The sequence below is a fragment of the Lepisosteus oculatus genome, unplaced genomic scaffold, assembly GCF_040954835.1.
Source record: "Lepisosteus oculatus isolate fLepOcu1 unplaced genomic scaffold, fLepOcu1.hap2 HAP2_SCAFFOLD_160, whole genome shotgun sequence".
NCBI classification, from domain to species: Eukaryota; Metazoa; Chordata; class Actinopteri; order Semionotiformes; family Lepisosteidae; genus Lepisosteus; species Lepisosteus oculatus.
In genome coordinates, this window is record NW_027167705.1 from 170829 (window position 1) to 194810 (window position 23982).

The window sequence follows — 23982 nt, forward strand, 5'->3', positions numbered from 1 at the left end:
CGCTAAACGCCACAGATTGTGTTTGTCCCTTCGTGTCAGTCGTCCTGCAGCCACGGGAAGTGGGACACAAACATGCTGCAATGCTTTCAGGACGTTAGGATTTGTTTGTGCAACATCCGAGAAGAGTACTTGTGGCTTGAATGTGAACTGTACGTGCCCGCCCCCTTTCCTCTGTAGTGTATGAGTTCCTCCCGGCATGCCCTTCGTCATTGTTCTGTCATCTTGTATTTAAAGGGTTGTATTTCTGCTGCTGAAAATAAGCAACGGTTTTCTCACAACGCCCTTTGTTCCCGACGGAGCCCTTGTCTGTCATGAAATTCTTCAAAACCTCAAGCTAGAAGAAGAAGACGACAAATATGAAGCGTTACAGCAACGACATGCCATGAGACGATTGATAACGATTTCCATAGGATCCCCGCGGTTGCCTGGCAACCGTCAGCTTTGCGCATTGGCAGTATCGTAGCCTGTGAGGTTTAGCCGAGGCGCGATTATTGCTAGTTGAAAACTTTTCCCAATACCCCGCTTCCGCCGGTTTGCAATACAATCGGTGAAAGCAATTTTTGACAGTCTCGTCAGAGCGTGACATAGTCTTGCAGGCATCGTGCTGTCTAACTGCAATACTATACCGCTGGAGGAAACAGCCCGGGTTCAATGAGCCTTGGAATCTGACTAGGAAAGTGAAGCCTTTTGAAAGAGGTAATGTCGACGCTTTTTTAACAGAGCACCAAAAAAGCGTCTTTTTTGAAGGCCTGGGTATTGAGCATTGATGGTTCAGTGGTAGAATTCTCGCTTCCCATGTGGGAGGCTCTGGTTCGATTCCCAGCCAAAACAGTGGCTTTTGCAGCGAGCGGCTCCATCACTTGCATCCCCTTGCAACTCGCAACTGAAAACCCACTGAAGCTAAGCAGGTGTGAGCCAGGTTAGTACCCGGATGAGGGTGAGCTACAGGGAAAAACAAAGTTTCCAGCTGGAAGCGGTGTTAATGGTGCCGGCGGGGGGGCGCTCACCCTGAGGTCTGTGCGGGTCCCAATGCCCCAGCATAGTGACGGAGACGCTGTGTTGTAAAAGGGCGCTGTCTCTTGGATGAGATGTAAAACCGAGGTCACAGCGCTCTGTGGTCATTAAAAATGACCACCAAAACCTTTGACAAATGCTCTTGGTAATTGATGGTCTTCAATAATGCTTCTCCTTTAGGTACATTTTAAATCAGCTGAAAAATGCTGTGAAATGGGGGGTCACTTCACGCCAGTGTAGGATTTGGGTTACAAGAACCATGAAACTGCACGAGAAAGCCCGTACACTGAATTACACGGCTTTCTATTCAAAGGAGGGCAAAAGAAATTCCCTGAGTTCGATTTTTTGCAGCACAGAGAGGATTGCTGTTGTGAGGCTGGTTAGCTCAGTTGGTTAGAGCGTGGTGCTAATAACGCCAAGGTTGTGGGTTCGATCTCCGTACAGGCCAGGTCCCTTTCTCCTCTCTTACAAAAGCTGTTAGGTTCCTTTCCGTGGTGAGATGGGTTGTCATGCAACCCTACCACATAGTGCCGACAGACAATTAAATGACAAAAATGAAGAGAGTTAAAGCAGCTGGAAAGGTTTTCTTACAACTTTTGAGCTGACACAGTTTTGGAAAATGTTTTTTTCACGCTGCACTGTACCACATAGGCAGCCAAGAGTCTCCAAAACAAAACAGAATTGACAGTCATATAATGTCCATTAACCCCGGTTTTAAACACAGCATCATGTCTGCCATCATAAGAATATGAGTCCAATATTTTAGAATATAGTCAGAATGTCTTCTAACCTTACCTGTGGTGTCTTTAATCCCTATTGCTCAATGCATAGTGTACGTACTGCATACATGTGTCTTGAGAATGAGGAATGGGCCCCTGAGAGAAATTATACATTCTGGATGAGGTCAAAGGTGCTGGAACACTGTATTTAGGATGTGTTTGCAGTGATTGTGTCTCCTGCTTCAACGCAGTGATATATAGATGTGCTCCTGTAATTTATTGGTACATGCCCAGGGCAGTAAGTAGTCTGAAGATTTATTTCCAGACGGCATAGAGCAGTGAAGCAGTGAAGTAGTGCAACACACTGGATCATTATATTATTAGAATCTATTCTACTTAAATTATTACATTATACACAACTTGAGTTCATTTTAAAAATTAAAAGGTAATGAAAGGAATGCATATTCATGAGGAAGATAATACCGATATGCATGTGATAATCTTCCTTTTATCATGTAAATCATGTTCATCATTACATGATGGGAGCTAAAACAGAAGTTGAGAGAGAGCAAGGACGCCTACAGGAGGAAGGTATAGGACAAGCTGCAAAGGAAAAGCTACAACCCACGACAGCTACTCACCCACCCATCCCACACAGCTATCACTCTCCAACACCTCCGCCATTAACACCTCCAGCACTGAAAGTGCTATGTGCACCATCCACCAGGCCAGGCTGACCAGGCCAGTGCAATACACTGGATCTTTATATTATTAGAATCTATTCTACTTAAATTATTACATTATACACAATTTGAGTTCATTTTAAAAAGTAAAAGGTAATGAAAGGAATGCATTTTCATAAGAAAGATAATACCGATATGCATGTGATAATCTTCCTTATATTATGTAGTGCGTCATTTGGACACTTTGTGGGCTTGAAATACAAAGAAAATCATGTTCTATGGTACAAGATAAATACAAAACGTAAGCTTTTATTTTAATTAGATTTGTTTATAAAGCATAAGCAATCATTTATTACATTAATATATGTGAAAATAACATTTTAGCATCATATTATACATACAGGTCTCTAGCTTCAACACAGTGCTATATATATATATGCTCAGTGATTTATTGGTACATGCCCAGGGCAACAATCAGAATGAGGATTTATTTCCAGACGGGCTACAGGTAGTGTTGTGAAATACTTCAACACACTGGATCGCAGATTTAGACCCCCTGCACTCTTACTCCTTAAAAACCAAAGAAATGAAGATATGTAGCAATCACATTGTAACAGGGGTGACAGTGACTTAATGCTTATACTAGTGGACTTCTGGTACCTTTAAGGTACGGTGTTCCCTGAAGGGCTCTCAAACCCCGCATTTCAGATGCCTAGCTGATGTGTTACACCTCAGAATCACTTTTAAACCTTACCTCTGGTATCTTTAATCCCTATTGCTCAACGCGAAAACCTTACCTGTGGTGTCTTTAATCCCTATTGCTCAATGCATGGTGAAAGTATTGCATAAATGTGTCGGAAAATGAGCAATGGGCACCTGAGAGACTCATTTGCCTGTTTCACAAATGATCATATTTGACTAGAGATTCTGTTTGGGATTCAGTTGTGCATTCTGACAGCAATCCCTTTCAAAAAAGGATACATTCTGGATGAGGTCAAAGGTGCAGGAACACTGTATTTAGGATGTGTTTGCAGTTATTCTGTGTCTCTAGCTTCAACACAGTTATATATATATATATGCTCACTGATTTTATGGTACATGCCCAGGGCAATAATCATTATGAGGATTTATTTCCAGATGTGCTAGGGGTAGTGTTGTGAAATACTTCAACACACTGGATCGCAGGTTTAAACTCCCTGCACTCTTACTCCTTAAAAACCAACAAATGCAGATATGTAGCAATCATATTGTAGCAGAGTGCATCGTTTCCGGCATAGTATGGCAGGGTGTTTTCCGAGTTATTGCACGGATTGGGCACGCCCGCAAGCCAAGAGCCGCAAGCGATGAGCCCGGAGCTGAACGGGCCCCACTGGCTCGTTTGTAAGGCCAGGTGCATTGCCAACCACGACCGGCAGGGCAGAGGCCTTGAAAGCAGCCTGGGCTCCTGCAGCTGTGCAGCCACGCACTCTGGTTTCTCTTCATTTCGTACAAATCTTTCGCCTTTTGCTAAAGATTTCCGTAGAGAGGAGCATGAATGAGTTCCGTGCAATTTTTGTGCTTCCCTGCCTTCGGGTGGTTGCAGCTGGGCTGGTCAAAGAGAGAAAACAAAACCGCTCACAATCGCTCTTGTTATGGCGATTGTGGTTGTCTGCTCTGCGAGTCCTCGGTCTCTGCCCGTCTGATTGCCGCTCTCTTCTTTGGGGGGCGGGAAGTGTCCGGCCGCAGGGGATCTTGGGACCTCGCTTTGCAAAGCGGCTTCCCAGAGTGCGTCGTTTCCGGCACAGTGTGGCCGGGTGTTTTCCGAGTTATCGCACGGATTGGGCACGCCCGCAAGCCGAGAGCCGCAGGCGATGAGCCCGGAGCTGAACGGACCCCACTGGCTCGTTTGTAAGGCCAGGTGCATTGCCAACCACGACCGGCAGGGCAGAGGCCTTGAAGGTGGCCTGGGCTCCTGAAGCTGTGCAGCCACGCACTCTGGTTTCTATTCATTTCATACAAATCTTTTGCTTTTTACTAAAGATTTCCGTGGAGAGGAGCATGAATGAGTTCCATGCAATTTTTCTGCTTCCCTGCTTTCGGGTGGGGCGCAGCTGGGCTGGTCAAAGAGAGAAAACAAAACCGCTCACAATCGCTCTTGTTATGGCGATTGTGGTTGTCTGCTCTGCGAGTCCTTGGTCTCCGCCTGTCTGATTGGCGCTCTTTTCTTTGGGGGGCGGGAAGTGTCTGCCCCCACTGCCCCTTTCAAGTTTGCTAAAGACCACGTGGATGTTCCAGAGCAACTCCTGGAACAATGTTCTGTGGACAGACGTGACAAAAGCTGAACTTGTTGGTAAATGTGCACAGCGTTATGTTTGGAGATAACAAAACACTGCATACCAACTCCAAAACCTCATCCCACCTGGGAAGCATGGCGGAGGCTGTACGGCTTGCAATCATCTAGGATCACCCAGGATCTCCTGTTTATTAGGCATAATAAACAGGGCCACTGAACTCCACACTGGCCACTGAACCACAGCAGTGGCTTGCTGGCTTGACATCTCCCAAGAAAAATGTTGAAATCGCATGTGGAACAGGAAAATGACCCTCGAGTACGAGGGAAAAAAAAGAAAAAGATCATCTGGAGCGTGCCAACCCATGTCCGGAGCGTGCCAACCCATGTCCGGACAGCCCAGTTTCCTCGACGAGGTGGCCGAGTGGTTAAGGCGATGGACTGCTAATCCATTGTGCTCTGCACGCGTGGGTTCGAATCCCATCCTCGTCGCTCCGGTACTAGAGCCGTACATTTTCTAGCGGTGGCTGAACATGGTATAGTAGGCTAACGTTGGCTCTGGGTTGAGACCGCGTTTTCACTTATTTGCAACGCAAACGGAGAAAGCGATTTTTGACAGTCTCTCAGAATCACAGTTTGTCATTCCTCTAGACGTTTATACAGTAGAAGCCTGCTTCGTGGCTTAAATCCAAGCTAAGGAAACGGGTTAGAGGTCTGATGCAGAACTGCAAATTCAATGAACGGGAACACTACAGTACATTGCACTGTATGTGTGAGGAAAGCTGCCCCCTTCTGTCCCTTGTCGACCGAACAGAGGACTGTAAAGGATACCGCCAAGGATGCTGGTTGAAATCCAGCTCCAAAGAAGCCCCTTTGGGTGTTATGTCATCAAAAAGTAAGAACAGCGAATCTCCCTTTGATCAAAAGCGCAACAGAACTGTTTTCCGTGGAGCGGGTTTCAGACCCGTAGACCTGTTTTATTTGTAAGGCAGGGCGCATTCCCAAGCGCGAATCTCCTGTTTTAGAAATGCTTTAATGGGCGTGAAGTGAAAATAAGAAATGGGCTCCAGATGCACATGGAAGCAATCAAGTGTTTCATCCGAGCTGTTTCAAAGACTGCTCAAGAGCTTTCCTTTCACAGAGGCGCAACGATTAATGATGGGGGTGCACCCTTCAATGCGCCTTAGGACTCTAGGGAGTGATTGAGACGATTCGTAGCGTGTGCTCATTTCCCTCTATTCCCCGTGTTGCAGTGGTAGGATGACGTAAATTACTGCTTCGACACGTAATGGCATTATAATCAAGTGCAGGAGCTGAGGGCTTTAGTTTTGTTTCGTTTTCCATGGCGTTCGTAAGCGCGCAAATCAAAGGCAATTCCTGCGTCTAACAGGAATGATTGAGACGATTCGTAGCGTGTGCTCATTTCCCTCTATTCCCCGTGTTGCAGTGGTAGGATGACGTAAATTCCTGCTTCGACACGTAACGGCATTATAATCAAGTGCAGGAGCTGAGGGCTTTTGTTTTGTTTCGTTTTCCATGGCGTTTGTAAGCACGCAAATCAAAGGCAATTCCTGCGTCTAACAGGAATGTAAATGCTTTTGAAAGTGCAGTGTGGTGCAGCTTGTAAAATCCTTATCCACATTTGTGGTTTGTTGCTGTTTGTTCTGTCTGCCAAAGCTGCATTTTGACCTCCGGACGGGGAGACTTTATCATTTGAACGTGAAGCCAGCCTTAAACCCTCTGAGGCGTGTCTATCTGCCGGCACGTATTTTGTCAAAGGTATTTATTTTTTTTAACGGAGAGCGACTTTGAAAAGGTTTCCGCAGCCACGTCGCACTCCGTGTTAGATTAAAGGAGGAATGCAGCGATGGCGAACTCGCTGTAGTCGTGGCCGAGTGGTTAAGGCGATGGACTCGAAATCCATTGGGGACTCCCCGCGCAGGTTCGAATCCTGCCGACTACGGCGTCTGCCGCACGTCTCCTTGTGCCTGCGCGGCAAAGGCGAAGTGCTGTTTCTCCTTTCCTGGTACGATAAAAACGCTAAATCGCTTGGCCCCGCTGCCATGGAAATGAGTTCTTCAGATAACCACACATCTTGCGTTCGCACCTCTGGTGTTCTACTTATGCCTTTGAAAACCTAATGAATAAAACTGAAAGAACCGACACAATATGTAGGTGCTCGTAAAGCACGCATTAAAGAACTGTTAACAGCAAGGGTTTCAGTGGGTTAACTGAGGAGAAGGCGTGATCGCTAATTGTTGACTTTTTATTTGGTGTTAGAAACACTCTTACTGTGCATGACGTGCAACAAATGTAGCCACAGAAATTGCATCACGCTTTCATGTATGCTATTGCAGACACCAACGTTGCCTAGATAGAAAACCGAAATAGCCGTGGGTTCGCTTGCTGGTCTGAAGGATCTCTCTTCGAATCTCTATCATTTGTCAATTGAAGTAAAAGGTGCTGCAATCTGATACGTTCAGAATCAAACCCGCAGCTGTTGTTCGACTTTATTTCTTGACTAATTACAACCTTTTACTGTCAAGTTTATTGGTACAACTTGAGCTCTCAGCACCGTACTGAGCCCAGGTGTTTTTCTAAAGCTGTCAGGTGCAGTTCATTTACATGAAGGAAATCTCTTACTGGGTACGATTACAATGCAGTAAGTAGCACAGGCTACTTAGGGAGTAGGCTGATGTGTTTAAAAACAACCAGCGCCAGGCAGGAGTCAAACCTCCAAACTCCTAATCCATAGTCAGACACATTATCCATTGCACCACTGGCCCTGGTGTGACACTGCAGGACTGTAACCCAGTGAGCTTAGCACTGCAACTAGTAAAATATTACCCCCGGTCCATTCTTTTCCAAAAGTGAGAAACACCTGTTTTCTACATTTTGTCTGTTTTAAAACCATATCTCTTTAAACCAAACCAAGAGTTTGTCTTTTGCACTGATATTCTGATTCATTTCGATTTCAAAGAAAAAAAAAACATTACCTTCCAAAGCATCATAAAATTGTCCCTTCCTCCAGACTCTACTTCTCTCTTGTAGTAGTACAGCAGACCTTTCCAGGTGAGCAGATCACAGAGTCCGAAATGAGCTTCCTCCATCAAGCAAAGTACCTGAACATGACTCTGTCATCATAAAAGCGCCCCTGTAATAAAGAAATTCAATCCGAAATCAAGAGGGCAGTTGCCTACTGAAATACAAGGAGTCATAAATTTTAACCTAGCAACACATTAAAGGCTGCATCTATACAAGTACGATTCTAGAAATGCTCACCAGATTACGTTTTAAGAAAGAACTGCGCCTCAGGTTCCGCCGAGATCTTAACTCGGATGGCAGGATTCAGAGTCTGGAGTGTGGAATGATGGCGCACGGAGGGTCCACATACTGTCGATCCCTCAGTGATCTTCCGCGTGTTCAAACCGCCAGCGTGTGACTCCCCTATCCCCCTGACCTCATTGCTCTGCTCTCGCCTCTGTGCAGCTGAGCCCGACTCATGGTAAAGTGGAAAAAAATATGCCCTCAACGTGAGATTTACTCTGGAGTGAGGATAGTTGTTACCTTCTTATCGTTGAAACGGATGTATGTGATGTGGCGACTAGGTTCTTCTCCATTAGCAGGCTTAAGGTTAAAGAAAAAAACATTGCTGACTTCTTTTTTTTTTGCCAGCCGCGAGCGCTGATTAGCGAGGTTTGTATTTCATGTTTTGCAAGTTGCATCCATTTTAAGAAAAACAAGTCGTTCAAGACAGGAAATGAATACTTGCATTTAATTAAGTCTAGACGTATGCGGTTGTCCATAATGACCAGTTCTGTTCGAGAACACAGAACAAAAAAAGGCACCGCTGGGATTCGGACCCAGGACTTTCTGTTTACTAGACAGGCACTTTAACCAACTAAGCCACGGCGCCCCGGGAGTGCTGTCCTTTTGCAGCCACTTGGACACACCACTCAGACACATCTGCATTCGGTGTGTGCTCCGCCTGCTCGCTGAGCAAGTTGCCACCTTTACATACAATAGCAACATCGACACCAAGAGAAAGGATGACAAATGGCTTTTATCTGGAACTTTTCATGTCCAAGGAGCTCAATGTGCTTTCTGTGTACAACAGGGCCACTGAACTCCACACTGGCCACTGAACCACAGCAGTGGCTTGCTGGCTTGACATCTCCCAAGGAAAATGTTGAAATCGCATGTGGAACAGGAAAATGACCCTCGAGTATGAGGGAAAAAAAAGAAAAAGATCAACTGGAGTGCGCCAACCCATGTCAGGACAGCCCAGTTTCCTAGACGAGGTGGCCGAGTGGTTACTGTATGCTGAGTCTAAAGACAGTTTCACCCATTTTCTGATTGCTCGGTTCTGTACCAGTGCAGACATGTCAAACAGTGAATGGCTGTACCTCTATTGTATCCGTGCTCAATGAATGAAATCGGTAACAAATGAATATATGTCTAGTTATACGAAAAACGAGTGGTTTATCGACTCATCTTCATTTGCAGATTTAGAGGCAGCTTCGATATTCGTTTTACAGACGGGTTTTTTTTTTTGAATATGGGTCACACACATGCCACAGCAACAAAACATCTCTAGAGATGAGGCTATAGATCACCTTTCCATCCTGCAGGTTTTCCTCCCAAAGCCTACGGCACCAACGGCGACCCCTGCTGGCCGGGAGAGCAAAAGCTTACAGCACCTGGTATTTCCAGGCAGTCTCCCATCCAAGTACTAACCAGGCCCGACGCTACTTAGCTTCCAAGATCAGACGAGATCGGGCGTGTTCAGGGTGGTGTGGCCGTAAGCGAAAGCCCAGCCCCTGACTCGCTACTTGAAGCTGTGTGTGGCGGGGGTTCCGTGCCCCCCGAGCGGGACTGAAGGATCGTTCGTGTGCAACTCTTTGGAAAGGAGCTGCTTTCCAAATCGCATTGCGTGCCTGGATGTTGGCGAATGCGCTCCCTTGTGTTGGCTCGTCCCGCACTGGAGGAGGACAAACAATCTGCACGGAGGAGCACCAGGCAAGTCTTCACCAGACAAAAACCTCCAGTGCACAGCACTCTGGAAACATTTCGGGGATTTCGCGTTTTTATTTCAGCACGTAAAGCGCACCGGTCCAACACGTCGGCCGGGCGCGCGGCGCCTCCGCCCTCTTGTGGCCTTGCGGCGTCAGAGCAAGAGGCTCCTTCTCGCTGCCCTTCCGCTGTGTTGCAGGGCCCCGAGAGGGAACCCGGAGCGCGCACTTTGTGGGGGGCGGGGGACCGCGTTCGCGCTCTGCCCCCGGTCTCTTGCGCGAGTACTTAATCTCACGGACAGGGGGGCCTCGTCATTGATTGTTACAGGTGAGACGGGGATTAGGAGGAGACCCCGACTGATGGGTAAAGGGGAGCACTAACACCAGAGGGACACCCCCGGCGTCTCTTTTTGAGAGACGCCCTGGGGTTTCCTAATGGCCAAGGAGGGTCGGGACCTCGGTTTGACGCCTCCCCCGAAGGACGGCGCCTGTTTGTGCAGCAGAGTGTCGCCATCAGGAGGCTGGGGCGTAAGAGAGCCACACAGCCCGCAGGGTGAGCGCTCCCTACTGGTCCCAGTCACACCTCTTGCAGGAGCAGCAGCAACCGGAGCTTTTCCGGGGTGGAATCTCCCATCCGGGTGCCGGCCAGGCTCACACCTGCTGGGCTGCCCCGGGGGTGAGCCCAGTCGAGAGTCGCAGGGCCAGATCTAGTCACCGGGGAGAAACGATACAAGTGAAGGATTGCTCGGCTCTCGGCACTTGAAAAGACCGACAAATGTCTCGTTCCCGCCGGAGCTGAATCTACCCGCATGTGTGGTGTCGTCTTCTTCCCCCGCCCCGCTGTGTTTGCTGTATTGTCTCTGAAGCCGGCCCCCCCGAGACGAGACGGGCTGTTCCTGTGCCCCAATTAACACTTTACAGGTGCCATTCCCTGGCATTGTGGCCATTGTCGGTGCTCACACGCGATAAGATAAGGCGGAGGAGAGTGGGGCATGCCCAGCGGCAGACATTCAAGGAGGGGGCAGTGCGAGGTGAGGTGAGGTGCGACACGCCGGAGCCCCGACGCAGCTAATGCGGAGCACTTGTTGGACTGGCATCGAAAGGACGTGTGCGCACGGAGCGAGCCTTCCCTGCGGCGGAGCGCGGGAACTTTCTCCCCCCCTCCCGCTGCAGGAGTTGTGTGCGCTGCAGCGGTGCCGAGAGAAAAGCACAGAAGGCAGCAGGCTCTGGAGAGCAGGTAAGAGACGGAGCCTTGTGGGCAGGCGAGCAGGCCCGTTTTTTGGAAATTGCTGAAAAGGTTTGTTCGGTGTGTGGCAGGCGCACGTCGCGAGCTTGCGTGGCGATCTGCCGGTCTGGAGTTATGCAAATGAGGCCGAATTGCATCCCGGGACATGCTGCGAATGCGCAACGGCGACTGCAGATGTGTAGGAAACGGCGCGCTCGTTTTCTCGTTTTGCCCACACTTTTGAGTGTTAGTGTGGCGTGTGAGTGTGTGAAAGAGTGGGCCCAGCAGGAGGCGGTGGCGTGCGGGGCGAGGAGGTGGCCTAGGCTGCGCGATTTGTGCTGTGGGTGCGGGCCGCTTGCAGGGGCCTGTTTAACTCATACTTACCTGGCAGGGGAGATACCTTGATCAAGAAGGAGGTTCACCCAGGGCGAGGCTCGGCCATTGCACTCCGGCTGTGCTGACCCCTGCGAATTCCCAAAATGTGGGAATCTCGACTGCATAATTTCTGGTAGTGGGGGACTGCGTTCGCGCTCTCCCCTGATGTGCTTGGTCCAAAATCAGATACGGGAGGGTTAGGACACCACGAGCTGCGTGGCTGCGGAAGGATCCCGGTTCGACAGGAGTGGACGCCGCTGCTGGTTCTCGCTGGCTTTTAGTTAGGGGTCCGGAGAAGCATCTCAAGCTAGTTCCACTACTCCTTCCGGACGTTCATTCCCTTTTCAAAGTCAGTCGTTTTGCTGTAGTCTGCGTTCTTTAGGCTGATTATCGAGGTTAGCCTTTATTTGGTCATGGGGGGCCTCGGTACTGTATGCTGAGTCTAAAGACAGTTTCACCCGTTTTCTGATTGCTCGGTTCTGTACCAGTGCAGACATGTCAAACAGTGAATGGCTGTACCTCTATTGTATCCGTGCTCAATGAATGAAATCGGTAACAAATGAATATATGTCTAGTTATACGAAAAACGAGTGGTTTATCGACTCATCTTCATTTGCAGATTTAGAGGCAGCTTCGATATTCGTTTTACAGACAGGTTTTTTTTTTGAATATGGGTCACACACATGCCACAGCAACAAAACATCTCTAGAGATGAGGCTATAGATCACCTTTCCATCCTGCAGGTTTTCCTCCCAAAGCCTACGGCACCAACGGCGACCCCTGCTGGCCGGGAGAGGAAAAGCTTACAGCACCTGGTATTCCCAGGCAGTCCCCCATCCAAGTACTAACCAGGCCCAACGCTGCTTAGCTTCCGAGATCAGACGAGATGGGGTGTGTTCAGGGTGGTGTGGCCGTAAGCGAAAGCCCTGGCGCCTGACTCGCTACTTGAAGCTGTGTGTGGCGGGGGTTCCGTGCCCCCCGAGCGGGACTGAAGGATCGTTCGTGTGCAACTCTTTGGAAAGGAGCTGCTTTCCAAATCGCATTGCGTGCCTGGATGTTGGCGAATGCGCTCCCTTGTGTTGGCTCGTCCCGCACTGGAGGAGGACAAACAATCTGCACAGAGGAGCACCAGGCAAGTCTTCAGTGCACAACACTCTGGAAACATTTCGGGGCTGTCGCGTGTTTATTTCAGCACGTAAAGCGCACCGGTCCAACACGTCGGCCGGGCGCGCGGCGCCTCCGCCCTGTTGCTGCCCCTGCAGCTGCTTCACTTTTCCCTTTAGTTGCCATCGATTTTTTTGTAGTGCTATACATATACGATTGAGGTATCTTAGAGTTCTCCTTCGAAGACCCAGCACTCTCTTTTCTTTTCCCAGTGTTACTCATATCGGACTTTTTAAACCTAAAAAAAAATCGTTTTTTTTTCTTTCAATTAAAACTGAAGTTTAAACAACTAGTGTTAAGTCCTTATTTTTCTGTAGTCAAAAAAAGCAAAAATTAACATTCAGGTCATGAAAAACTCAAAAAAACTCCCCAACCACTAAACTTTACCTCCCACCTGAGCGCCATCTTGAACGCCCCTACCACCAGAGAATGCTCACGATTTCGGAAGCTGTCTCCGGGACGTGCTGATTCCACACATCCTGAATAAATCATGATATTGTTAGTTGCTGTAGCTAGACGTTCAAATGAGTTTCATGGCCAGATGGACTGTTTCCTCCAGCGGTATAATATTGCAGTGAGACAGCACGATGCCTGCAAGACTATGTCATGCTAAACGCCACAGATTGTGTTTGTCCGTTCGTGTCAGTCGTCCCGCAGCCACGGGAAGTGGGACACAAACATGCTGCAATGCTTTCAAGACGTTAGGATTTGTTTGTGCAACATCCAAGAAGAGTACTTGTGGCTTGAATGTGAACTGTACGTGCCCGCCCCCTTTCCTCTGTAGTGCATGAGTTCCTCCCGGCATGCCCTTCGTCATTGTTCTGTCATCTTGTATTTAAAGGGTTGTATTTCTGCTGCTGAAAATAAGCAACGGTTTTCTCACAACGCCCTTTGTTCCCAACGGAGCCCTTGTCTGTCATGAAATTCTTCAAAACCTCAAGCTAGAAGAAGAAGAAGACGACAAATATGAAGCATTATAGCAACGACATGCCATGAGACGATCGATAACGATATCCATAGGATCCCCGCGGTTGCCTGGCAACTGTCAGCTTTGCGCAGTGGCAGTATCGTAGCCTGTGAGGTTTAGCCGAGGCGCGATTATTGCTAGTTGAAAACTTTTCCCAATACCCCGCTTCCGCCGGTTTGCAATACAATCGGCGAAAGCAATTTTTGACAGTCTTGTCAGAGACTGAGCAAGGTGTTTAAAGACAGATTTGGTCACGGTGATATCATGGTAGAAAGAAACGAGCTTGTTACGTGTCAACAGGAACGCTCTTTAGCTCTTTCAGCTTTATGCAGAGAACAGCGTCTGTCGAGATTACTTTTGTGTCAGCGCGAAACGCCGTGTGCTGTCAGTATGATTTCATATTGCTCGTAGCGGCGCCTGGCTTTGGTCTGTCAAACGTTAGGTTGCGCTTCTTCATGCTGCATCGTCGGCATGAGTGGAGCATTTTAAACGTCTGTACTTACTGCGCCCCATAAGAAATCGTTTGTCCCCATTCAAAAGAGATTGTGCGATGTCCTGCAGCGTTCGCAAAGCAAACCTTTGACAGTTTGAAAAGAGGAATTTATTCTGCTTCCTGTGCGTGCAGTAGTTACAAAGTTGAACGTCTTTACACGATCTGCTGCAGTTTTCAGTGGGTGGGCTTTGTCAAATGGCTTGGAAAAACGCACTGTGTTTCGGCTCGGGAAACATCATGAGCAGTGTCCTGCATGTTTTCTGTGTATAGCTGTCTTTTAACGCATACAGAATTCATTCGAAATCATTGATTTCTCCAATTAACAAGGGTCCCTTTTTGAACCTGCCAGAAGCATTCTTTCAATGTAACTGATTTACTCCGGGGAAGGGCAGCATGACATTGAGAGTAGCTCAAGCTTTCAGCACCTTTATCTGACTGCATGTATGCAGACGCTGCTCAGAATCCCCTGTAAGATTCTCCTTCAATTCCGTTTTGCAGTGCTTTAGCTCTTTCAAAAGGCTTCGCTTTGCTAGTCACAATCCAAGGCTCATGACAGCATTTGAAAACATTCGCAACTGCGTTGGCCGGGAATCGAACCTGGGTTAACTGCTTTGAAGGCAGCTATGCGCAACACTGGCTCGCTCCAGAATAAATCTCACGTCGAGGGCATATTTTTTTCCATTTTACCGTGAGTCGGGCTCAGCTGCACAGAGGAGAGAGCAGAGCAATGAGGTCACGGGGACAGGGGAGTCACACGCTGGCGGTTTGAATACGCGGAAGATCACTGAGGGATCCACAGTATATGGACCCTCCGTACGCCATCAGTCCGCACTCCGGACTCTGAATCCTGCCATCCGAGTTAAGATCTCGGCGGAACCTGAGGCGCAGTTCCTTCTTAAAACGTAATCTGGTGAGCATTTCTAGAATCGTATTTGTATAGATGCAGCCTTTAATGTGTTGCTAGGTTAAAATTGATGACTTCTTGTATTTCAGTAGGCAACTGCCCTCTTGATTTCGGATTTAATTTCTTTATTACAGGGGCGCTTTTATGAAGACAGAGTCATGTTCAGGTACTTTGCTTGATGGAGGAAGCTCATTTCAGACTCTGTGATCTGCTCACCTGGAAAGGTCTGCTATACTACTACAAGAGAGAAGTAGAGTCTGGAAGAAGGGACAATTTTATGATGCTTTGGAAGATAATGTTTTTTTTTTCTTATACTGAAAATGAAAGGTAGTTGTTTCTATATGGACTCAGTCTTTGGAATTTGTATATTTATATATTTCAGTGAACCCTCAGCCATTCCTTCTGTATTGTAATTCAATTTCTCTTTTAAAATTCCTTCCCCACTTCTAGGACCTGCAGTTGCTGAACTCCACAATGGCTTCTATTGGAAAGTCTGTGACTGAGACCAAGTAAGTGTTCATTTTTTTATGAAACCATTATTTATTTAGGAGCAATGAGCAATTCTTATATAAATGCAATAAAATCATTATGCTCAAACTATGAGAGAGAAAATTAAGGATAATTTAAGAAATCAGTCTTAGCTTGTTTCTATACACAGATGGTATTATTTATTTTCAAAGGAAACCCGCGCGGATTCCCCTGGTGTGCAAGATGTACCTGAATACTCTTGATCAGCTTCCTGCTCACTTGAAGAGGGCGTGTATGAAGCACGCCACGGCAGAAAAGATCAGGATGGCCTCTCAACAGGCGAGGGAGGACATGATGAATCACCTGAAGAACGGGGTCATCGTGGATTACCACAGAATAGAGATCGTGTCTGGTGAGGCAAACAGGATAGTGGTTGTAAGACTGCTAGAGTCCTTGGGCCTTTTTGTACATGGGAAGCCTGAAGACACATTGGCAAGGTGAGATATTTTTAATCTGTAAGGCTTCTGTAGTTTCTTTTTGAAATCATTGTTACAACATATTATGTAAAAGCATGTTGAAAAGAAATCTACCTGCATTCCAGCGGCCCTGAGCAAGAGGCCGCTGTCCAGGAGGAAGAGATGCCAGAGGCTGCTCTAGAAACTGAAACAGAAGCGGATAAGGAAGGGGAAGATGTGAGCTCTGAAGAACTCTATCAGCAGTAAGACTTTTTTATTTTTCAGATGTATCTATTTTTTACTAAAATTCTAATTTGTCTTATAGGTATAAAATGTTTAAACCGGAGTTTTATATCCTTACAGGCCCTGAGTAGTTAAAAAGTATCAGCAGGCCGGAAGAGAGTGGCCCAAGCTGGACTCTATAGAAAGCACTCCCTGGATGCTCCTCTCCTGATTGGATTCAAACAGTACCTTACCAAGGATCTGGGAGTGGCAAATTATTCTCAGGAGGTATTTATTTTTTAAAGGCATTTAAAATTAAGCAATGGTATCTTCATTGTAAATGTTTTTATTTCTTAGCTTAAAATTCACCCATGTGAAATGATGTCAGCCATAAACATCATGACTTTTGTCTGTCAAAATATATTATATAATATATTTCCTACCTGAATCTATTCTACTTAAATTATTACATTATACACAATTTGAGTTCATTTTAAAAAGTAAAAGGTAATGAAAGGAATGCATTTTCATAAGAAAGATAATACCGATATGCATGTGATAATCTTCCTTATATCATGTAGTGCATCATTTGGACACTTTGTGGGCTTCAAATACAAAGAAAATCATGTTCTATGGTACAAGATAAATACAAAACTTAAGCTTCTTTATAAAGCATAAGCAATCATTTATTACATCGCTTCTTGAATTAAATCTTTTGACAAGAGGTAAGACTTCTGTTACATTTAAACCCATGTTTAGCTGTGTTTTTTAGATTTAACTGAACCAATTTCTGTGTGTGATAATGTCCTTGAATTCTGACAACATCACACTAAATTACATGATATAAAACAGCTAATGTTTCTAGAGATAAAGTTTCTGAGATGCTTCTAATTACTTTTTATTACCAGGGACAGTTTAATTCACCTTGTACAGTACTGTAAGACCAAGATACTTTTTTTAAAAGTTATTTAACATTTTATAGAACTTTGTCTACTATGGCAACATGATGTGCTTGGTGAAACTTGGAAAAATACTGCTTGGCCACTTATCTTAAGATAAAGATAGGATAAAGGTTTATCTTTTGCACCTACCTGACCCCCAGGGAAGGCCAATGCTTTCTAAGTTGATGGTTCCCTACAGTAGACTGTACTTTAATTTCAAAGGTAATGTATATTGACCCAAATCAGTTTTGGAATCCAATCTACTGACGAGATGGAGCACATCCTTTTTTCAGGATTTTAGCATCATACGTTTGGTATATTTAGTCCCTAATGCTGAAAGAAATGATCATAGAACATTTGGACACTTTGTGGGCTTGAAATACAAAGCAAATCATGTTCTATGGTACAAGATAAATACAAAACTTAAGCTTTTATTTTAATTAGATTTGTTTATAAAGCATAAGCAATCATTTATTACATTAATATATGTGAAAATAACATTTTAGCATCATACGTTTAGTATATTTAGTCCCTAATGCTGAAAGAAATGATCATAGAACATGACATCTAACCTTACCTGCGGTGTTTTTAATCCCTATTGCTCAATGCACGGTGAAAGCATTCCATACATGTGTCTGACAATGAGGAATGGGCCCCTGAGACAGTCATTTGCCTGTTTCACAAATGATCGTATTTTACTAGAGATTCTGTTTGGGATTCAGATGTGCATTCGGACAGCAATCCCTTTCAAGGATTGATACGTTCTGGATGAGGTCAAAGGTGCTGGAACACTGTATTTAGGATGTGTTTGCAGAGACTGTGTGTCTCCTGCTTCAACGCAGTGATAAACAGATGTGCTCCTTTAATTTATTGGTACATGCCCAGGGCAGTAAGCAGTCTGAGGATTTATTTCCAGATGGCATAGAGCAGTGAAGCAGTGAAGTAGTGCAAAACACTGGATCATTATATTATTAGAATCTATTCTACTTAAATTATTACATTATACTCAATTTGAGTTCATTTTAAAAAGTAAAAGGTAATGAAAGGAATGCATTTTCATAAGAAAGATAATACCGATATGCATGTGATAATCTTCCTTATATCATGTAGTGCGTCATTTGGACGCTTTGTGGGCTTGAAATACAAAGAAAATCATGTTCTATGGTACAAGATAAATACAAAACTTAAGCTTTTATTATAATTAGATTTGTTTATAAAGCATAAGCAATCATTTATTACATTAATATATGTGAAAATAACATTTTAGCATCATATGTTTAGTATATTTAGTCCCTAATGCCGAAAGAAATGATCATTTGTTTAACATGCACGGGTCTGTCTCAAAGGATGCAATACTCCTGAAGGGTCTCAAACCCTACATTTCGGATGCCTAGCTGTATCCCTCACATGTGGCACCTCAGAATGACTTCTAACCTTACCTGTGGTGTATTCAGTCCCTATTGCTCAATGCACGGTGTACATACTGCATACATGTGTCTTGAGAATGAGGAATGGGCCCCTGAGACAGTCATTTGCCTGTTTCACAAACAGGGACCTGGACCTAGACCTGGCCCGTACAGGGCTCAAACCCGCGACCTTGGCATTATTAGCACCACGCTCTAACCAACTGAGCTAACCGGCCTCACGACAGTGCTCCTCTCTGTGCTGCAAAAAATCAAACTCAGGGAATTTCTTTTGTCCTCCTTTGAATAGAAAGCCGTGTAATTCAGTGTACGGGCTTTCTCGTGCAGTTTCATGGTTCTTGTAACCCAAATCCTACACTGGCCTGAAGTGCCCCCCCATTTCACAGCATTTTTCAGCTGATTTAAAATGTACCTAAAGGAGAAGCATTATTGAAGACAATCAATTACCAAGAGCTTTTGTCAAAGGTTTTGGTGGTCATTTTGAATGACCACAGAGCGCTGTGACCTCGGTTTTACATCTCATCCAAAAGACAGCGCCCTTTTACAACACAGCATCTCCGTCACTATACTGGGGCATTGGGACCCGCACAGACCTCAGGGTGAGCGCCCCCCCGCCGGCACCATTAACACCGCTTCCAGCTGGAAGCTTTGTTTTTCCCTGTAGCTCATCCTTATCCAGGTACTGACCTGGCTCACACCTGCTTAGCTTCAGTGGGTTTTTAGTTGGAAGTTGCAAGGGGATGCAAGTGATGGAGCCGCTCGCTGCAAAAGCCACTGCATTGGCCGGGAATTGAACCCGAGCCTCCCGCGTGGCAGGCGAGAATTCTACCACTGAACCACCAATGCTCAGTGCCTGGGCCTTCAAAAAAGACGCTTTTTTGGTGCTCTGTGCAAAACGCGTCGACATCTGCTTCCAGCTGCAAAATGCCATTTGCGGACGCTGAAGAACTTATTTCCAAGGCAGCAGGTACAAGCGATTGGGCGTTTTAAAACCACCAGGAACAGCAAAGAGGCGCGCTTCTTTGCTTGTGCCGAAACACACCGACTGAAGGCGGACAACGTAGTCGACAGGATTGGAACCTGTGCGGGGAGGCCCCAATGGATTTCTAGTCCATTGCCTTAACCACTCAGCCACGACTACAGCAAGCCCCACCGCCGCTGCGTTCTTGCTACAATCTTACCTGGATCGCGAGGCGCCGGCGGAAGCCTATTTCAAAGTCGTTCTCCGTTTCATAAAAAACATTTCCAAAATACAAGCCTTGCAGACAGACACGCCTCAGAGGACTTAAGGGTGGCTTCATGTCGGAATGATAAAGTCTCCCCGTCCGGACATGAAAATGCCACTTTGTTACACACAAAAAAAGAATCAACAACAGAGAAATGCCCACAAGCATTTGAAAAGCCGCACCACGTCGCACTTGAAATAGCTCTTACATTAGTGGTAGACACAGGAATCGTCTTTTTATTTACGCTCTTACCAACGCGATGGAAAGCAAAACAAAGCAAAGCAGAGCAAAACAAAACGAACAAACGAAAACCCTCACGTCCCGCACTTCCATATAACGCTGTTACGTGCCCAAGCGGTATTGTATGTCATCCTAGCACTGCACCCCGGGTCGTACGGTATATGGGAACGAGCACACGCCACGAATCGTCTCGAATCACTCCCTACAGCTGTAAGGCGCCTTGAAGCGTGCACCCCCAACATTCTTCTTTGCGCATCTGTGAAAGGTAAACTCTTGAGCAAACTCTGAACCAGCTCTAAGGAAACTAATCCGATTAGACGTTACTTTGACTCATCCTTTAAGGGACCCTTGTTAATTGGAGAAATCAATGATTTCGAATTAATTCTGTATGCGTTAAAAGAGCTATACACAGAAAACATGCAGGACACTGCTCATGATGTTTCCCGAGCCGAAACACAGTGCGTTTTTCCAAACCATTTGACAAAGCCCGCCCACTGAAAACTGCAGCAGATCGTGTAAAGGCGTTCAACTTTGTAACTACTGCACGCACAGGAAGCAGAATAAATTCCTCTTTTCAAACTGTCAAAGGTTTGCTGCAGGACATCGCACAATCTCTTTTGAATGGGGACAAACGATTTCTTATGGGGCGCAGTAAGTACAGACGTTTAAAAAGCTCCACTCATGCCGACGATGCAGCATGAAGAAGCGCAACCTAACGTTTGACAGACAAAAGCCAGGCGCCGCTACGAGCAATATGAAATCAAACTGACAGCACACGGCGTTTCGCGCTGACTAAAAATGATCTCGACAGACGATGTTCTCTGCATAACGCTGAAAGAGCTAAAGAGCGTTTCTGTTGAGACGTAACCCATTGGGCAAAAGACGTATAATATACGTCTATTAAACGCATATCTTAGACGTCTAAATGTGGTCTACAATTCGTCTAGAATGAAATTCTAATATACGTCTAAAGTTAAACGTCAATTATACGTCTATATTTAGACGTTCATTATACATAAATGGTTGGAGTTCTATTATACGGATAAATTTAGAGGACTATTATACATATATGGTTGGAGTTCCGGATAACTTTAGAGGTCTATTATACGTATATGGTTAGAGGTCTATTATAGGGATAACATTAGAGGTCTATTATACGTATATGGGTAGAGGTCTATTATACATCAAAGATAGATTTTATAGGTGTAGAAACAAGTAAAACAAGCCAATGATTAGGTTTAGAAATGTATTCTGAAAATACACATTCACACCTGAAACATATGTATTTCAAATTATACATTGTATACAATCAATCAACAATCAACATATGGGCAATAATCATAAAAAACACAACTAGTCTTAAACTTCAGCTTCAAATTCTGGTAACATGGCAATATACAGTATAGTAATGACAAACACAAAACTAATTACATTAACACACTAACTCAAAACCACATTTTGATTCAGATATACATTTTAAAATGTACAACTTCTATATTTCCAAGAAAAAAATATTACATAAAATATAAAATATTACAATGGAAGTTAAGACGATTTTTGTCCACTATTTGCAAACCCTGTCTAATTGTCCTAACAGTTAGAACCAAAAACCTATTATTTTCAGAGTCCAGATCTCTTGGCCCCCTGCCTTGCATATGCATTCTTCAAGTAACACATTGCGTGCTCCTTTATTTCTTTTTCTGTTGATGTAGGGTGGGACTTCAGCACCGCAGCTAGGAGAAAATTATATAATATTACTTCCCAAATAATTGATGATTAATATCTTCTTTAGTATAATCTAAAAAATGAACGGTTTACTAAGCTCAAAGCTGAAATAAATGTATAAAATTTGGCTTGCATCATAGCAGTTGAGCAATAAAGTCTGTCCTAATTAAAGAGTACCCAAAGTTTGAAAGTACAACATAGAATAAGAATAAGAGAAACGGCAAAACGATTTTGTGTCATCTTCCCCATTCACACTATTTTATGTGCCATTTTTTTGCTTATTCACATACTATTTTAATCAAAATAATATTAAGAAAGATCTGTATGTATTCAGATAGTATTATTATTGTTCATACTTACTCGTCAAAAGAGGATTGCTGAGATATTTTCGGATATACTTCTACGTTTGAAAAACGTGTCCAAAATGGTGACCAACGAATACTAGCAATGCATTGTGGTATATAACCGGAAAATATGCTGGGTTCGATATTTTCTCAACGTATGCGTTTATTAATGTTGTCGATATTATGGTTGAAATTTAACATTGATAATACATCGCTGCTATGAGCTGATGTGCAATTTTAACGCATGCAATAAGTAAGGATCGGTCACTGTTGTATGGTATTATATATAATGACATTATGGAATAGGATGGGGACAGGCCTGGCATCACGGGGGGAGGGGGGAATGTCGCCCCTTCAGTTTTGGGCAAAAAGTTTTACCTAACTTAATTTGCACCCTAAAAAAATAGTTGTACTTTGTCAATGGTCAGACAACACTAAATGACACGAACAGTCACTCAGTCTGTTTGATGGGCAGGAGGGCTATCCGTCCAGGAACTGCACATATTATTGAGTGTCAACATTACGATCCTGTTTGCTCAGGTGGACCGATTCCTTGCAGTAGTTTATCATTATACTTAAAATCGTTATATAACTAGGACTAGTTATAGCAGTCTGTGCTTTCTGTTGGTTTTACAACATTTTTTTCTTAACGATTCAGAACGTCCATGTAGCTGCAAAAATGAACGCTTATGGTACTTTTCGCTCCAGGCAATACAAACCTTGAGAGTGACGAAAAATGTGAAACTGAACTTCATCGCAAATACCAGATTGCTAGTCGTTATCTTCTATCATGAAGCACTAATCAATGGTATAGCTGCGAGATTTCATTTGGGTAGCTGCACCGTACAGCTCCGTTTCAACCGAAATATCACTCCCCCCTCAGAATTTCAGACGCCCCCCTACAGATTTTTCCTCGGGCACCGCGCACTGATGGGGGACTTTTGTCAAGAAAATAAAAATAGAAACTCTATAGGCACTCAAACATTTTACTGTTTTTTTTCAGGCAGGTGGCAAGACCCCCTCAGCAAAACCCTTGTATGCCAAGCTGTGGGCATTGATTCGTCGAATATACGTATATTTACGGCGAAATTACGGCTATACGTATATATACGTCGCCTCGACGTATAATCAACGTCGAATTGCAACCGTAAAATCGACGACATGAATAAACGCATATATAACGTCGAAAAAACATCTAACACAGTGCCTGAGGCTTTTTACTGTATGTATCGTGTGTGCCGCAAGTAGGAGTATACGGCACTCTGCACAGTGTACGAAGTAAATTATTTTCGCAGTAATTAATTTATTATATTTACTATATTTATTATACACGTGTAAATTAATTGCTGCGAAAATAATTTACTTCGTACACTGTGCAGAGTGCCGTATACTCCTAGTTGCGGCACACACGATACATACAGTAAAAAGCCTCAGGCACTGTGTTAGATGTGTTTTCGACGTTATATATGCGTTTGTTAATGTCGTCAATTTTACGGTTGCAATTCGACGTTGATTATACTTCGAGGCGACGTATATATACGTATAGCCGTAATTTCACCGTAAATATACGTATATTCGACGAATCAATGCCCACTGGGAACAAGCTCGCTTCTTTCTACCATGATGTCACCGTGACCAAATCTGTCTTTAAACACCTTGCTCAGTCTCTAACGAGACTGTCAAAAATTGCTTTCGCCGATTGTATTGCAAACCGGCGGAAGCGGGATATTGGGAAAAGTTTTCAACTAGCAATAATCCCGCCTCGGCTAAACCTCACAGGCTACGATACTGCCACTGCGCAAAGCTGACGGTTGCCAGGCAACCGCGGGGATCCTATGGAAATCGTTATCAATTGTCTCATGGCATGTCGTTGCTGTAACGCTTCATATTTGTCGTCTTCTTCTAGCTTGAGGTTTTGAAGAATTTCATGACAGACAAGGGCTCCGTTGGGAACAAAGAAAGCCGTTGATTCTTTTCAGCAGCAGAAATACAACCCTTTAAATACAAGATGACAGAACAATGACGAAGGGCATGCTGGGAGGAACTCATGCACTACAGAGGAAAGGGGGCGGGCATGTACAGTTCACATTCAAGCCACAAGTACTCTTCTCG

The 23982-nt window shown here is 44.9% G+C and overlaps 11 non-coding genes and 1 pseudogene across 11 annotated transcripts; 7 read left to right on the forward strand and 5 right to left on the reverse strand.

The window, feature by feature from the left end:
- Window positions 1-437: 437 nt before the first annotated feature.
- LOC138226688 (U4 spliceosomal RNA) lies at window positions 438-579 on the forward strand. Its single transcript, XR_011184646.1, has one exon. It is a non-coding gene; the product is annotated as a U4 spliceosomal RNA (small nuclear RNA).
- A 3299-nt stretch (window positions 580-3878) lies between these two features.
- LOC138226698 (U5 spliceosomal RNA) lies at window positions 3879-3992 on the forward strand. Its single transcript, XR_011184655.1, has one exon. It is a non-coding gene; the product is annotated as a U5 spliceosomal RNA (small nuclear RNA).
- A 393-nt stretch (window positions 3993-4385) lies between these two features.
- LOC138226696 (U5 spliceosomal RNA) lies at window positions 4386-4499 on the forward strand. The gene has a single exon (XR_011184653.1). It is a non-coding gene; the product is annotated as a U5 spliceosomal RNA (small nuclear RNA).
- A 596-nt stretch (window positions 4500-5095) lies between these two features.
- Window positions 5096-5177, forward strand: trnas-gcu (transfer RNA serine (anticodon GCU)). The gene has a single exon. It is a non-coding gene; the product is annotated as a tRNA-Ser (tRNA).
- Window positions 5178-6566: 1389 nt separating this feature from the next.
- Window positions 6567-6648, forward strand: trnas-cga (transfer RNA serine (anticodon CGA)). The gene has a single exon. It is a non-coding gene; the product is annotated as a tRNA-Ser (tRNA).
- A 1879-nt stretch (window positions 6649-8527) lies between these two features.
- trnat-agu (transfer RNA threonine (anticodon AGU)) lies at window positions 8528-8601 on the reverse strand. The gene has a single exon. It is a non-coding gene; the product is annotated as a tRNA-Thr (tRNA).
- Window positions 8602-9373: 772 nt separating this feature from the next.
- On the reverse strand, window positions 9374-9492 carry LOC138226670 (5S ribosomal RNA; annotated as a pseudogene).
- Window positions 9493-11298: 1806 nt separating this feature from the next.
- On the forward strand, window positions 11299-11462 carry LOC138226671 (U1 spliceosomal RNA). The gene has a single exon (XR_011184631.1). It is a non-coding gene; the product is annotated as a U1 spliceosomal RNA (small nuclear RNA).
- Window positions 11463-12097: 635 nt separating this feature from the next.
- On the reverse strand, window positions 12098-12216 carry LOC138226666 (5S ribosomal RNA). Its single transcript, XR_011184628.1, has one exon. It is a non-coding gene; the product is annotated as a 5S ribosomal RNA (ribosomal RNA).
- Window positions 12217-13508: 1292 nt separating this feature from the next.
- LOC138226683 (U4 spliceosomal RNA) lies at window positions 13509-13650 on the forward strand. The gene has a single exon (XR_011184640.1). It is a non-coding gene; the product is annotated as a U4 spliceosomal RNA (small nuclear RNA).
- Window positions 13651-19110: 5460 nt separating this feature from the next.
- On the reverse strand, window positions 19111-19181 carry trnag-gcc (transfer RNA glycine (anticodon GCC)). Its single transcript has one exon. It is a non-coding gene; the product is annotated as a tRNA-Gly (tRNA).
- A 4353-nt stretch (window positions 19182-23534) lies between these two features.
- On the reverse strand, window positions 23535-23676 carry LOC138226685 (U4 spliceosomal RNA). Its single transcript, XR_011184642.1, has one exon. It is a non-coding gene; the product is annotated as a U4 spliceosomal RNA (small nuclear RNA).
- Between the last annotated feature and the right edge of the window lie 306 nt (window positions 23677-23982).